The sequence below is a fragment of the Manis javanica genome, chromosome 10 (genome assembly GCF_040802235.1).
Source record: "Manis javanica isolate MJ-LG chromosome 10, MJ_LKY, whole genome shotgun sequence".
NCBI lineage: Eukaryota > Metazoa > Chordata > Mammalia > Pholidota > Manidae > Manis > Manis javanica.
Window position 1 is genome coordinate 36661282 of NC_133165.1, and position 12810 is coordinate 36674091.

Here is a 12810-nt window from a genome sequence, read left to right on the forward strand (position 1 = left end):
TCAGTGTTTCTCTGCTCATTTCAGTTACAGCCAAAATATTTCTTTACTTTAAAACGAAGTATTGAGAAATTTAAAACGTAAATTTAAAAATTTACATTTAAAGTATTTCTAATCACAGTGTTTCTATGCTAGTCTAACCACTTTCAAACGGACCCAGAATGATATAAAAGCTGCAGTTTGCCCGCCAAAGATTCCCAGGGGTTTTCATACAGGGCACATTGCACAGTAGCGGTAACTAGAAGAAGACGGAGCAAGACAGTAAACATGGATTCTTGCCTAAACAGGAAATTTCTAAAAATTTTCCATGAGGTGGCAGCAGTTCTTCAAGTAGTTATGGAAAACTATCTTGCTTGAAAATTCAAGGTTTGTTTTTTTTTTTTGCCACTCAAGCGATCTCTTCCATGCACTTGAAACTTGCCTGTTTTTAAATAAAGTCTGTGATTTTTTAAAAAAACCCTCTATTTAAAAATTGAAGCTGTTTTCAAGTGTCACTATTTTCTTGACTATATTTTCTGCCAGCTAGTAGACTGAGGTTCTTCTATCTTTCAAGGTCATTTCCAAGTGGTCTAATATGAAAGATGCAAAATCCAATTGCCACATCGGCTACTGGAAAAGCAGTATTTAATTTTAGTCTTGCCAAGCAGAGTGAAGCAAGTAGTTAAGTGATTTTGGCGTCTGTATGTGTTTCATGCTTCAAGACCCGGTGAGTGTGTCCCTTACTTTCCACTCTCACGCTGGCTGCCCTGTGAGTTTCTATTTTCTCAGAAATTAACGCTGATCTCAATTTACAAGTGAGCAAGGAAGAGTAAGAAAAGAATCGTGCTAGCTGAACTGCAGCTCAGAACAAAAAGGAGAACGATGGGCCCTCACAGAAGAGAATTGTTTCAGTCTCAACAAAGGGACAGATGGATTAGGCCAGTCTGAGCCCTGGCTCCGCCTTTTACTAGCTGGGCCCCTCACCTGATCCCTCTAAACCAGTTTTTTCAACCGTAAACAGAATGACAACAATACCTATTCACAGGAGTATAGAGTACAAATGGGGAGAATGTCCTTGAAAACACTTAAAAGACTCTTCAGTGCCAACAAGTTAGAATTATGGCAGACATTTATCAGAAAATAGCAGGTATTTATAATATTACCCATCAACTTTATTTTCTCTTTGCCTGTTTCTCACACAAGAAGGATGAAGGAAGTAAAGTCAAAGTTATCATCCTCTCGTCAATCAGTTCTTGGCTGGTTCGCATCCCTGGCTACACGTCAGAATCACAGGGAGCCGTCGCCCCAGCCCAGGGCAACTGCCACAGTCCCTCTGGGGTGGAGCGTAGACTTGAAGCAGCCACTCCATAAACCCTCTGAATGTCCTTGAAGGGACTTGCCTTCATCTGAGTGGTCACATGGTTTCCTTGCTGAGGACACTGCCAACTAAGAAACCAAAGCTTTCGCTTAAATGAATCTGTTAAAACAGCTGCTTCAAATGCAGCCTAACAGATCCCCCTGGGGTATAAAGTCAGCCTGACCTCACTGAGTTAAATGAATGTACTTTGATTCTGGTCTTAGAGCAGCATTTTAACTAGCATCATTACAGAATTATTCAACATCGAAAGTGGATATCTGTGGCCTGTAATTTGAGAGATCTTTAATTTAATATAATTATAAGGACAGTTCTGACATTAATGTCCAAGTATCTGAAAGCACTAGATGATTATTTCAGTACATTACTCAACACCTTCCTTCTTGCTCTCTTCTGCTGATGCCCCATCTCTTTTCCTAAATGATGCTTAAATTCAGATTTTTACTAATTTACGTATTAATTTGTTGCAACCAAGTTTCTTGAGCCTCCCTAACAAAAATACTAGCAGTTTGGGTTAGTTTTAAGTCAAAGGCATTCATTAAAAAGGAATCTTCAAACGCGAACATCCTAGCAATTTTCTCCCCACCATCTGATCAAGAATAACTTGCTATAATATTACCTTTTCCTAGAAGGTATCTGCACACATTTGAACTGAACTCATTATTTTTCAAAATAAGCCCTAAATTAAAAAATATATTATTTTGTATTGAAACTAAAACAATTTTCACACAACTCTCCTTTCCAGGAATAATAACAAAAGCAGCAAGGCCTTCTCCTGACACTGTCTTGGTGGAAAATAAATGTGCACTGAACCTGCCTCTTCAAGACAGACATACTCTCTGTCCTGCAGCCTTGGAAACTAAGGAAGGGTGACCTAGGGTAGCAACTGCATGCCAAAAATAAAACTCTAGGCTCCACATATGCCTCTGTTAGGGGCCACACATCCACTGGGATGCAGCCACAGTGTACATCTGTAGCAGCCTTGTTACATCATCCTAACCACATCGATGGTCCATCCTGACTTCTGATTCATACTGTGTGCTGCAAAGTGCTTGTATTTGACAACTATCTCTGTACACAAAGCCATCCACTGTTAGGTCTTACAAAGCCACAAAATATTCACACGCTTCTGTAGACCAAGCAAATGTTTTTTTTAACTGTGGTCAGAGGCACATGACACAAAATTTACCATTCTAACAACTTTTAAGCGTACAGTTCGGCAGTGTTAAGTACATTCACGCTGTTGTGCACTGATCTCCAGAAGTCTTTTTATCTTGCAAAACTGAAACTCCATCCCCATTAAACAACAACGCCCCATTCCCCCAACCCCTCAGCCCCTGGCAACCGCCATTCTATTTTCTGTCTCTATGAATGTGACTGCTCTAAGTACCGCACACAAGTGGAATCATACAGTATTTGTTTTTTTGCCCAAGCAAACGTTTTTAATCATAGCTGTGTCACATTAAATTCACAGCCAGAAAGCAGACAATCTGAAAGCTTGAACTTAACGGCTAAGTATGGAAAACACACTCACACACACATACTGGCAGACACACACTTCTTACAGAACTGAGCTTGGGACAAAGTCCACCTGTGGGGGCCACTGAAAACCTGTTTCTTGAAACTGCTGCGCCAGGTGTTTCATCTGGATGAGCAGAAAGGAAAGGTGAGCTTGTGTGGCAACCGGGAAGGGTCAAGGTCTTTCAAGTTATACAGGAATGGACCTGTAGGGAAGGTTCTCAGGTGGCCACCCGGAGCTGAAACCCAGCATGAAACCGGTTGCAAAAGGGAACAGCAGCCATCTCTGAGATCAAACCCAGGGCCAGGTGTGTAAAGGGCCTTGGGGCTCTGAGCTCTGGCCTGGGAACCAGACAGAAGACACGTCTGGTTCTGCAGGTTTGGCTTTGAGGACTTGCTCTGATGCCTCCAGTGTTATCTGCACCTCTGCTGCCAACTTGGCCCAGGGTCAAGGCAGCCTGGATGTAGGAGGAACCTGAGAGCAGGTGCCCTGAGGACTTTGTCAGGAAGCCCATTAAGGACAACTTCTTACTGTCCCGGGGCAGAAAACCAGTGTTCTCACTTTACAACATGTCCGGGGAACTTTGCTCCCGCATGAAAGGTGTTGCTGGCTGCTCGTGGCAGGGCCGGAGTGAGGTCCAGCAAGCAGTGGCAGTCAGGACAACCCAGAGGGGACATGGGGCAGCCTGACCTGTGGCTTCTCCCATAATCCTGAAGTGGGGAGCCAGGAACGCAGGTTGGGAGGGGCCCTCTCCAAAGCCCCAGGGCTGTTATTCTCCCCTGCCCTTCTGCCTTCGCTGCTGTGCAGATTTATCTGGGTAGTTCCATCCTTTTCACACTGCGAAAGCTTGCAAGTGGATCCGTGCAGGCTGTGAGTGCCCAGATGTGCCCAAACACATCTGGCAGGCCGCTTCCCAGGCCTGCCAGGTGGTCTCACCTGTGAGGCATCTCCTGGGGCTACAGGCCTCCATCCCAAGCCTGGTATCCTGCTGGAGTCCACCTCTGCCTGCTGCCACCGGGCCGCCCTGCCTGCCTCCCCTGAGGTCTTGTTGGGGTAGGGAGGTGGCCTAACCGTCACAGGGCCTCAGTCATCTGGGGACACCTGCCCTGGCACTTTCATGGGGGCTCCTCTGGTCCCATGTAATTTACATTCCACATGTTGGGATGAGAGGGGACTTCCTCAGGCTGCTGGCAGTGCCCATGGTGGTTTGGGTTGGAACAGAGGTGATGCATGGATGGGTGATATGGGGGCACCTCTGTGCTTCCTCCGCTCTCCCAGGTAATCCTGCTTCCACCCGTCATAATCCCCCAACTGGCAGAAGGAAGCCAGCCGAATGTCTGTGCTGAGGGTCCCTCTCTCTTTCTCGTCCACTTTCCTTCTTTCTTTCTTTTCCTCCTCTGACCCTCTCTGTGTCCCCTCTTCCCTCCTTATCTTTCTCTTACTTTGGCCATTTTTAAAAAGCTAAACATACATTTATCCTAAGACCCAGTAATTCTACTTATCTAGCTATTTACCAAGAGAAGTGAAAACATGTCCACACAACAACGTACATAAGAGCATCCCTAGTTTTATCCATGAGAACCCCAAACTGCAGGCAATCCCGATGTTTACCATGGATGAACCCACTGTGGTACATCCACACCAAAGGATGGCCTCGGCAGTGAAAAGGAGCAGATCACTAATATACATGATAGCACGAATTAATCTCCAAACCATTAGATGGAGGGAAATACACCTGATCAAAAAGCTACAAATTGTATGAGTCCATTTATATGCAATTCTGGAAAAGCCAAATTAGGGACAGAAAACAGATTGTCGATTGCCAGGGCCGGGGTAGGGGAGGGGTTAATAGAGGCAAAGGGCACAGGGAACATTGTAGAATGATGGAAATGTTCTAGGACTTGGTGGTGGTGGTTGCATGGGCAAATACATTTGTCAAAACTCACTTAACTGCACACACGAAAAGGAATCGTTTTATTCTGTGTAAATAAAATAGTTGCATAAAGGTTTTGTTTTGTTTTAAAGCAGCTTAGTCTAGCTTCCCTGAGTGGGTGGCACAATTTTGCCTGGAAATGGAAACTGGAATGACAGGCATCCTGACCAACATGTCCAGCACAAACTACTTAGGCGGCACAGAAGGCCCATTGTGATCCGGCTTCACTCTCTCTGAAGCCTGGTCTGCACCTGGCCCTGAGCCCCAGTCAGCACAAATGATCTGCCATTCCCTCTGTGCACTGTGCACTTTGGCACTTCCAAGGCTTTGACATGGTCTTCTCTTTGCCCTAATACTCCACCATTTTCCTAGGAAAGCTCTGTGCATCCTTGAAAGCCTGACTCTAGGGTCCCTTCCCCACATCCTCTGGTAGCACTAGTCCAACTGTAGTCTAATCTGTTTATTGATCTGTCCTCCCACAGTCTGTGAACTCCTAGAGGTCAAGGACAGTACCATATTTCTCTCTATTGCCCAAAGCACCTCACACATTCTCTAAAACATAGCAGTGATGCATTCCTTGCTGAATGCCTACTGGGCAACATGTTAAATCTAAAAAAAATTTGCTGAAGAACTTCTCACAGCCTCCTAAGAAATAGATGTTATTCTCCCAACTTGCAGATGAGGAAAATGTGGCTCATTTAGTTTAGGCAACGATGCTGAAGATCTCAAAGGCAGGAGGTGGCAGAGTTAAGTATAAGACTTCAAAGCCTGTGCTCTTTACCTTTACTCAGTCAGTCAACAAACACCAAATGCCTACTGTGCACTAGGCACTTTCTTAGGCTCAAAGGGAAGGACAATGAATGAAGCTCAGTCCCTGCCTTCAGGGAGCCCATAAAGGAGAAAATCTCACAAATCGTGGGAAATACACACTGGAAGGAACGATGAGTGAAAGGACGAATGAGTGCACGCTGCTTTCTTCCTCTTTTGCTGTCTGCACCACTGTGCCCCAGTATGCCAGGCAGGTGCTCCCCCCTCCCCTCCCCTATCCCAGAAGGACTTGACCCATGGAGCCTAGCACACCCCATCGCAAAGGCTGCCAGCTATGGGTCTAAGGAATTAGTTTGACCGATAGATTCATAGTCCTTTGGTGGGCTTATAGTCACCACTCTGTTTTGTATAAACTTAGGTTAATTTATTAACTAGGTTTATGCCGGCAGGCTTGCATTTTTGGCTAGAATTTGAGCTTGGAGTATTTGGCTATCATACCTGTGAGAAGCCCAATAAAAGTTTCCCCTGTTAGTTCATACACTTAATGGCACTGCTGGTGCCCTGAACAGTGCTAGGATACAGTAGATGTTCAGGTATTTGTTGTGAGTAAGTCTTGTCCATTTTGTTTTCTGAAGCTTGATTTTGAGAGTGAATTTATGTAGTCAGATTTTTTTAAAGTCTTTCATTTCCGATGTCTGTCTGCAATATGTCAGGAAATAGCTCAGCGATCACTTCACTTCACTTGAAAACAAAGTATAACCTTTTATCTGCAGCTGGGTGTCACTCATTTTCTCCTCCTTCCCAATTGATTGGTAGAAGAGATCAAATCGTGCTGTATATTTACTTCACGGTACCACCCAGAACAATGCAATTTAGAAATTAATACCTATATTTTACTTTTTGTTTTTATAAGAAAATTTCAAAATATTATGAAACCAAATGATTGCTACTTACAACAATATGGATGAATTTCATAATCATAATATTGAGTGAGGAAAAAGGATATGAAAGAGTACATACACTTTATGATTCCATTTACATAAGGTCCAAAAGGAGGCACCCTGGGAGAACAAACAGGTGGTGCCAAAAATAGGCTAAGGGGATAAACAGCTACAAACTTCCAATTATAACATAAGTAAGTCACAAGGATGGAAAATCCAGGAAGGGGAATAGTCAATAATATTGTACTAACCGTGTATGGTGACAGATGGTACATTGTGGTGAGCATTCATAACATATATTATTGTCAAATCACTGTGCTGTACACCCAAAACCAATAAAGTATTGTATATCAATAATAGTTTAATAAGAATTAAGTAATTTTTTACGAAGAGTAGCAATAGGTCTGTGGTAAAGCAAGCCAGGGCAGTGGCTATCATGGGGGTGGGGCAGTGACCCCTGCAGGTCCCGTGAGGCCTCAGTGTTCTGTGTCTGAGTCCTGATCACACAGATGGGCTCACTGTGAAAGCTTATAAACTTTCGTGCTCTCGTCCGTATGCATGGCATACATCAATAAAAATGTAAATGTGCTGAAACCAAATGTGGGTGTCTTTTCTGGATAAAATAAAGGACTTTGATCCATTCGCCTTTTAGCTTCTGTTAACCAGTGTAGTGCAAATAAGATAACATTTGTCTTTGGTGTTTAACTCTACTTTATTGAATGGTTTCATTTAAGTTAGTCAGCAGTTTGGACCTGTTGTCCTTCCAAGGCAATCGATGAGATGAACTGTATCTGTTTTGACTGATTTCTTAGGATGTTGGCCAGTATGATTGTTTACTTTGTTCCTATTTTTTTTTTCATCAACAAGCATCTTTTAAAAATGAACCACTACATAATAAAGGAAAACAAAATTTTCCCCATATTTCATTTCTGATCAATGAAATGGGGTTAGCATCTTCTGATTTCTTGGTGTGTTTAGTAAACAGTGTTTAGGTATTAAACGTGACCAGGTGAACACACACAAACATGCCACTTTGGTGACAAAGCCCAGAGTAGTTTTCAGATTCCTGAGAATCCAAACCAGCCAATTCTACAAGCTGCAGAACTACTTCTATTCCAATACTAGCGTTTCTCATTTAACTCCTTCCTCTCGTATTTATTTTATTATTTAGCTCACTTTGAACTCAAATAGTTACATGAATTAAAAATCAGGAGAGTTCTACCAAAATCCAAATTTCTGGCTTCTCTTAACCAGAAATATGGGGACAAAAGACCATATTTCTGACTGGCAACAACTAGCTGACTCATATTTACTTTGTCAGGCATCTGTCATGTGTCAGGCACTTGCCCTGTTCCAGGACTAGGGATCAAAAAATGAATGATGTGAGATCTCTGTTCTCAAGAACTTAGAATCAAATAAATAAGATAAGAGAGCTATACAGATATTTATAATACAAGCTAGAATGTGACAATTATCCTAACATATTTATAAAAAGATATCAACCAACATGGAAGGGAGAAATCACATCTCAATGAAGAGCTCACCAAAGCCTTTACCATTTTTTCCAATCACAAAATAAAATACTTTCATCATAGAAGAATTAGAAGATTCAAATACATGAAAGACTATTTAAAAACACTCAATTGTAATACCTCCTCACATTTTGGTATATTTCTTCCAATCTTATTTTTTATGTGTCCATCTTAATAAAAGTGACACATATGGTAGCCTGCTTTTAGTTGCCCAAGATATGGGATGAGCATTTCCCATGTCATTGTTTCAGAATCCTGATTTTTTTTTAATTATTGATTTTATCTCATAACATAGATGCACTGCATTATTTTATCTATTGTCCTATTGTTGGGCACTTAGATTGTGTTTACTTTTCTGCTATTATGAATAATGCTAAGCTAAATTTACTCATTCATAGATTTGTCCCAGCTACAGAAAATTTCTTGAAGCAAGTGTCATTTGGACTTTGCAAAAGCTTAAAGAGAGTGTGCAATGAAGCAATGAAGCAGGGTACTACCTGAGAAAGGCCAAATGACCACCAAGACAGGCCAGCATAGGAAGATACCTTGAGAATCAACTCCTGCTATTAAAGGCATGCTTTTACCCTAAAACTTTTCATGTATTTGTGTTCAATCTTTATAATTTTATAATATCTTGGGACTAATTACCCATATTTATATATAAATATCACATATGATTATGTATATAAACCATAAACATTTAGAATATAATGTATTACAAATATTATGACTTGTAATACTTATAAATTTATGTATGCATTTATATATAGACTTACCTTCTTAAAATTTAAGTACATTTATATATTTAATGAGGAAATGATCTAACTGCCTTATATGGAAAAAAATCAGTATAGACATAGAGATCACTGGAATAGAACAGAGAGTCCAGAGATACACCACATGTATATGAACAATTGATTTTTGACGAAAGTATCAAGGTAATTCCGTGGGGACAGGTGGAATGTAAAATGGTGCACCCACTCTGGAAAACAATTTGTTAGTTTCTTATAAAATTACCATAAGACCTAGCAATTCCACTTCTAGGTATTTACCCAAGAAAATAAAAATATACATACAAAAATATTCATAGCAGCTTTATATTCCCAAACTGGAAACAACTCAAATGTTCATCAACAAATGAGGGGATAAGCAAATTGTGACATCTCTACCCATACAATAAAATGCTACTCGGAAAAAAAACCCCTACTATTAGAGACAATAATGTAAATGAATCTCAAAAACACTGTGGTGAGTGAAAGCAGATACAGAAGACTATGTATCATATGACTCCATTTAAATGAAATATCAGGAGTGACAAATTTAGTCAATGGTGATAGCAAGGACCCATGGTTGTCTAGGGCTGGGAGTAAGGGGTGAGGATTGATGGGAAGGAGCACAAGTGACCTTTCTGGGGTGCTAAAAATGGCCTTACTTTGATCACAATGGTCATTGTATGTTTGTCAAAATTCAAAGAACTGTATTCTTAAAATGGGTATATTTAAGTTTATTTTTAGAAATTCATTCTATTCTCACAACACAGACACACAAAAGATAACTATGTGAGATGATGGATGTGTTCACAAACTTATTGTGGTAATCATTTTATAATACATGTATCAAACCATGTGGTACACATTAAATTTATACAATATTATGTGTCAGTTATATCTCAATGAAATTGGGGAAAACATAAATTCCTATGACCAAAAAGAAAATCAATTCCAGTGTCACACAAAGTGGTGGAGTGGGGAGCCCTGGGGATTAGTTCCTCCTCCACTGAAGCAAACTTTGAGCTAGAAAGAATGATAAACACTTATAACAATCCGGAGAGTGCTTGATGAGGGAGTGGTTGCTGATTTTCATAGCTGGTATGCACAGGCCAGCTACTGTTGCCCATTCCTTAGCTGTGAGGATAGCAATCTATGTTCCTAGACGGGATGGATCGGTGCAGGGTGGGCAGTGGGGATCCTGTCCTTCAAAATTTGAGGTTGTGCATTTTAGTTGGTCTGGTGGTTCCCTGAGGGACTACTGCAGACACCTGCTTTGGTTTTTCTCCACATGGTCTATGGCAGCTTCCCTGGTAGTATCTATTGGAAGATTTAAGGGAACAGAACTTTTTTCTTTTTGGGGGTTGGGGAGGTAATATTTCCAGTTTACTGGCTGGAAGAGGTAATAAAATAGAAATGTCAGTGATTTCATGTGATGAGGAATACACACCTTATGAAAACCACTTGGAAAAGACACAAGTGGACAGTTCCAGCTCTTAATAAGCAAAATCAGCAGTCTCAGAGGAGTGAGAGAATCTGATTTTCTACAGCTAATGCATTATAATACTAAGAATGTCCACTTCTCAACAGAAATGTACAAAGCATGCAAAGACATAGGCAAGTATGGCCCATTCATAGGAAAAAAAGAATTTGACAAAAATCATCCCTAAGGAAGCTAAGACAATAGAGTCTCTAGTCAAAGATATCAAATCAACTATTTTAAATAAGCACAATGAGCTAAAGGAAACCATGAACAAAGAACTAAAAGAAATGAGGAAAACAATGTATGAACAAAATGAGAACATCAGTAAAGAGATAGAATTTATAAAAAGGAACCAATGAGAAAAACTGGAATGGAAAAATACAATAATGAAGTGAAAAATTCACTAGAAGAGTTTAACAGTAAATTCTAGAAGGAAGGGACAGTGACTGAAATGGGGTATGTGGGGGGACTTGCTAATGGGGAAGTCTAGTAACCACAATGTTGTTTAAGTAATTGTACATTAATGATATCAAAAAAAAACTCTAGAAGGAAGGAATGACTGGCAAATTTGAAGATAAGGCAACTGAAACAGTCCAGTCTGAGAAGAAAATGGAATGAAAAAAATTAGCAAAGCCTGAGGGACTAGTGGGGCATGATCGAGAGTAACAACAAGCACATTATAGAAATTCTAGAGGGAGAAATGAAACTGACAGAAAAAATATTAGAAGAAATAATGGCTAAAAACTTCCCTTATCTGATGACAGATGCAAATATACACATTCATGAAGCTCAATGAACTCCAAGCAGGAAAAAACTCAAGAGATATATACCAAGACAAATTATAATGAAACTGTAAAACCCAAAGATAAAGAGGGAATCTTGAAAGAAGCAAGAGAAAAGCAATTCATCATGTATAAAGGCTCCTCAATAAGATTAATGGCTGATAGTTATCAGAACAAAAGTGGCCAGAAGGCAATGGTATCTAAAGGCTTCAAAGGAAAAAATCCTATCAACCAAGAATTCTATAATCATTAAACCTATCCTTCAAAAATAATAGAGAAATGAGACATTTCCATATAAACAGGAGCTGAGGCAGATTACTAGTAGATCTGCCCTATAAGAAATGCTAAAGAGAGTCCTTCAGGCTGAAATGAAAAGAATAAACACTGTGAAAGGTGCTACTTGGACAAATATAAAAGCCGGTTACATGGTACTCTTGAGTGTAACTCTTCTTTTTTCCTATATTATTTAAAAGGAAAATGCATGAAATGATAACTATAAATCTATGTTAATAGGCACAAAATGTATTAAGATATAATCTGTGACAATAACAATAAAAAGGGAAGGAACAGAGAAGTATACAAGCAGTTTTTATACTATTTTAGATGAGTTGGTGTTGTTTAAACTAGGTTGTTATAAACTTAAGAAGTGAACTATGATCCCCAAGGTAACCACAGAGAAAATAACTACAAAAATGTAGAAAAGTAGGAAATCAAAATGATATACTACAAAATTCAATGAAACACAAAAAGAGCAGTAATGGATGTATTGAACAAAAAGCATAGAAGACATACAGAAAACAGATAAATGGTAGAAGTAATCCTTACCAGTAAATACTTAAAATGACAATGGATAAATTTGACAATTAAAAGGCAGAAACTGGCAAATGGATTTAAAAAAACAACCCACAAGCCATCCCATCTATATGTTGTTTACAAGAGACTTACTTTAGAGACAAAGACATAAAGAGGTTGAAAGTAAAAGGACTGAAGAAGATATGCCATGCAAATAGTAATTGAAAGAAAGCTGGGGTGGCTATTTCATTGTTAGACAAAACAGACTTTTAGCCAAAAAAAGGTTATAAGACAAAAAGGATATTATATGTTGACAAAAGCTTAATCCATCAAGAACACATAACAATTGTAAACATACACACACCTAACAACAGAGTCCCAAAATATATGAAGCAAAAATTGACAGAATTGAAGGGAGAAACACACTGTTCTACAGTAATAGTTGGAGATTTCAATATCTCAATTTCAAGAATGAATAAAACAACTGGACAGAAAATCAATAAAGAAATAGAGGACTTCATGCTCACTTTGGCAATACATATACTAAAACAGAAGATTAACATCTTCCCTGCACAAGGATGACGTACAAATTAATGAAGCATTCCATATTAAAAAAGAAGAAAGAAAGAAATAGAGGACTGGGACATTATAAACCAATTAGACCTAATAGACATAAACAGAACATCTTACCCAATAACAGCAGACAACAGGTTCTTCTCAAGTGAACACAGACCAGTCTTCATAAATATTAAAACACTGAAAGCATACAAAAAGTATCTTTACTGATCACAATGGAATGAAACTAGAAATTACAGAAAGAAAATTGGAAAATCCACAAATATGTGGATACCAAACATGTTCTTAAACAGTCAGTGGGTCAAAGAAGAAATCATAAGGGAAATTTGAAAATACCTGAGATGGATGAAAACAAAACAAAACATA

At 39.5% G+C, this 12810-nt stretch overlaps 1 non-coding gene across 1 annotated transcript; it reads left to right on the forward strand.

Annotated features, from left to right (window-relative positions):
- The first annotated feature begins 12378 nt into the window (after positions 1-12378).
- Positions 12379-12481, forward strand: LOC140844124 (U6 spliceosomal RNA). Its single transcript, XR_012122376.1, has one exon. It is a non-coding gene; the product is annotated as a U6 spliceosomal RNA (small nuclear RNA).
- The last annotated feature ends 329 nt before the right edge of the window (positions 12482-12810 follow it).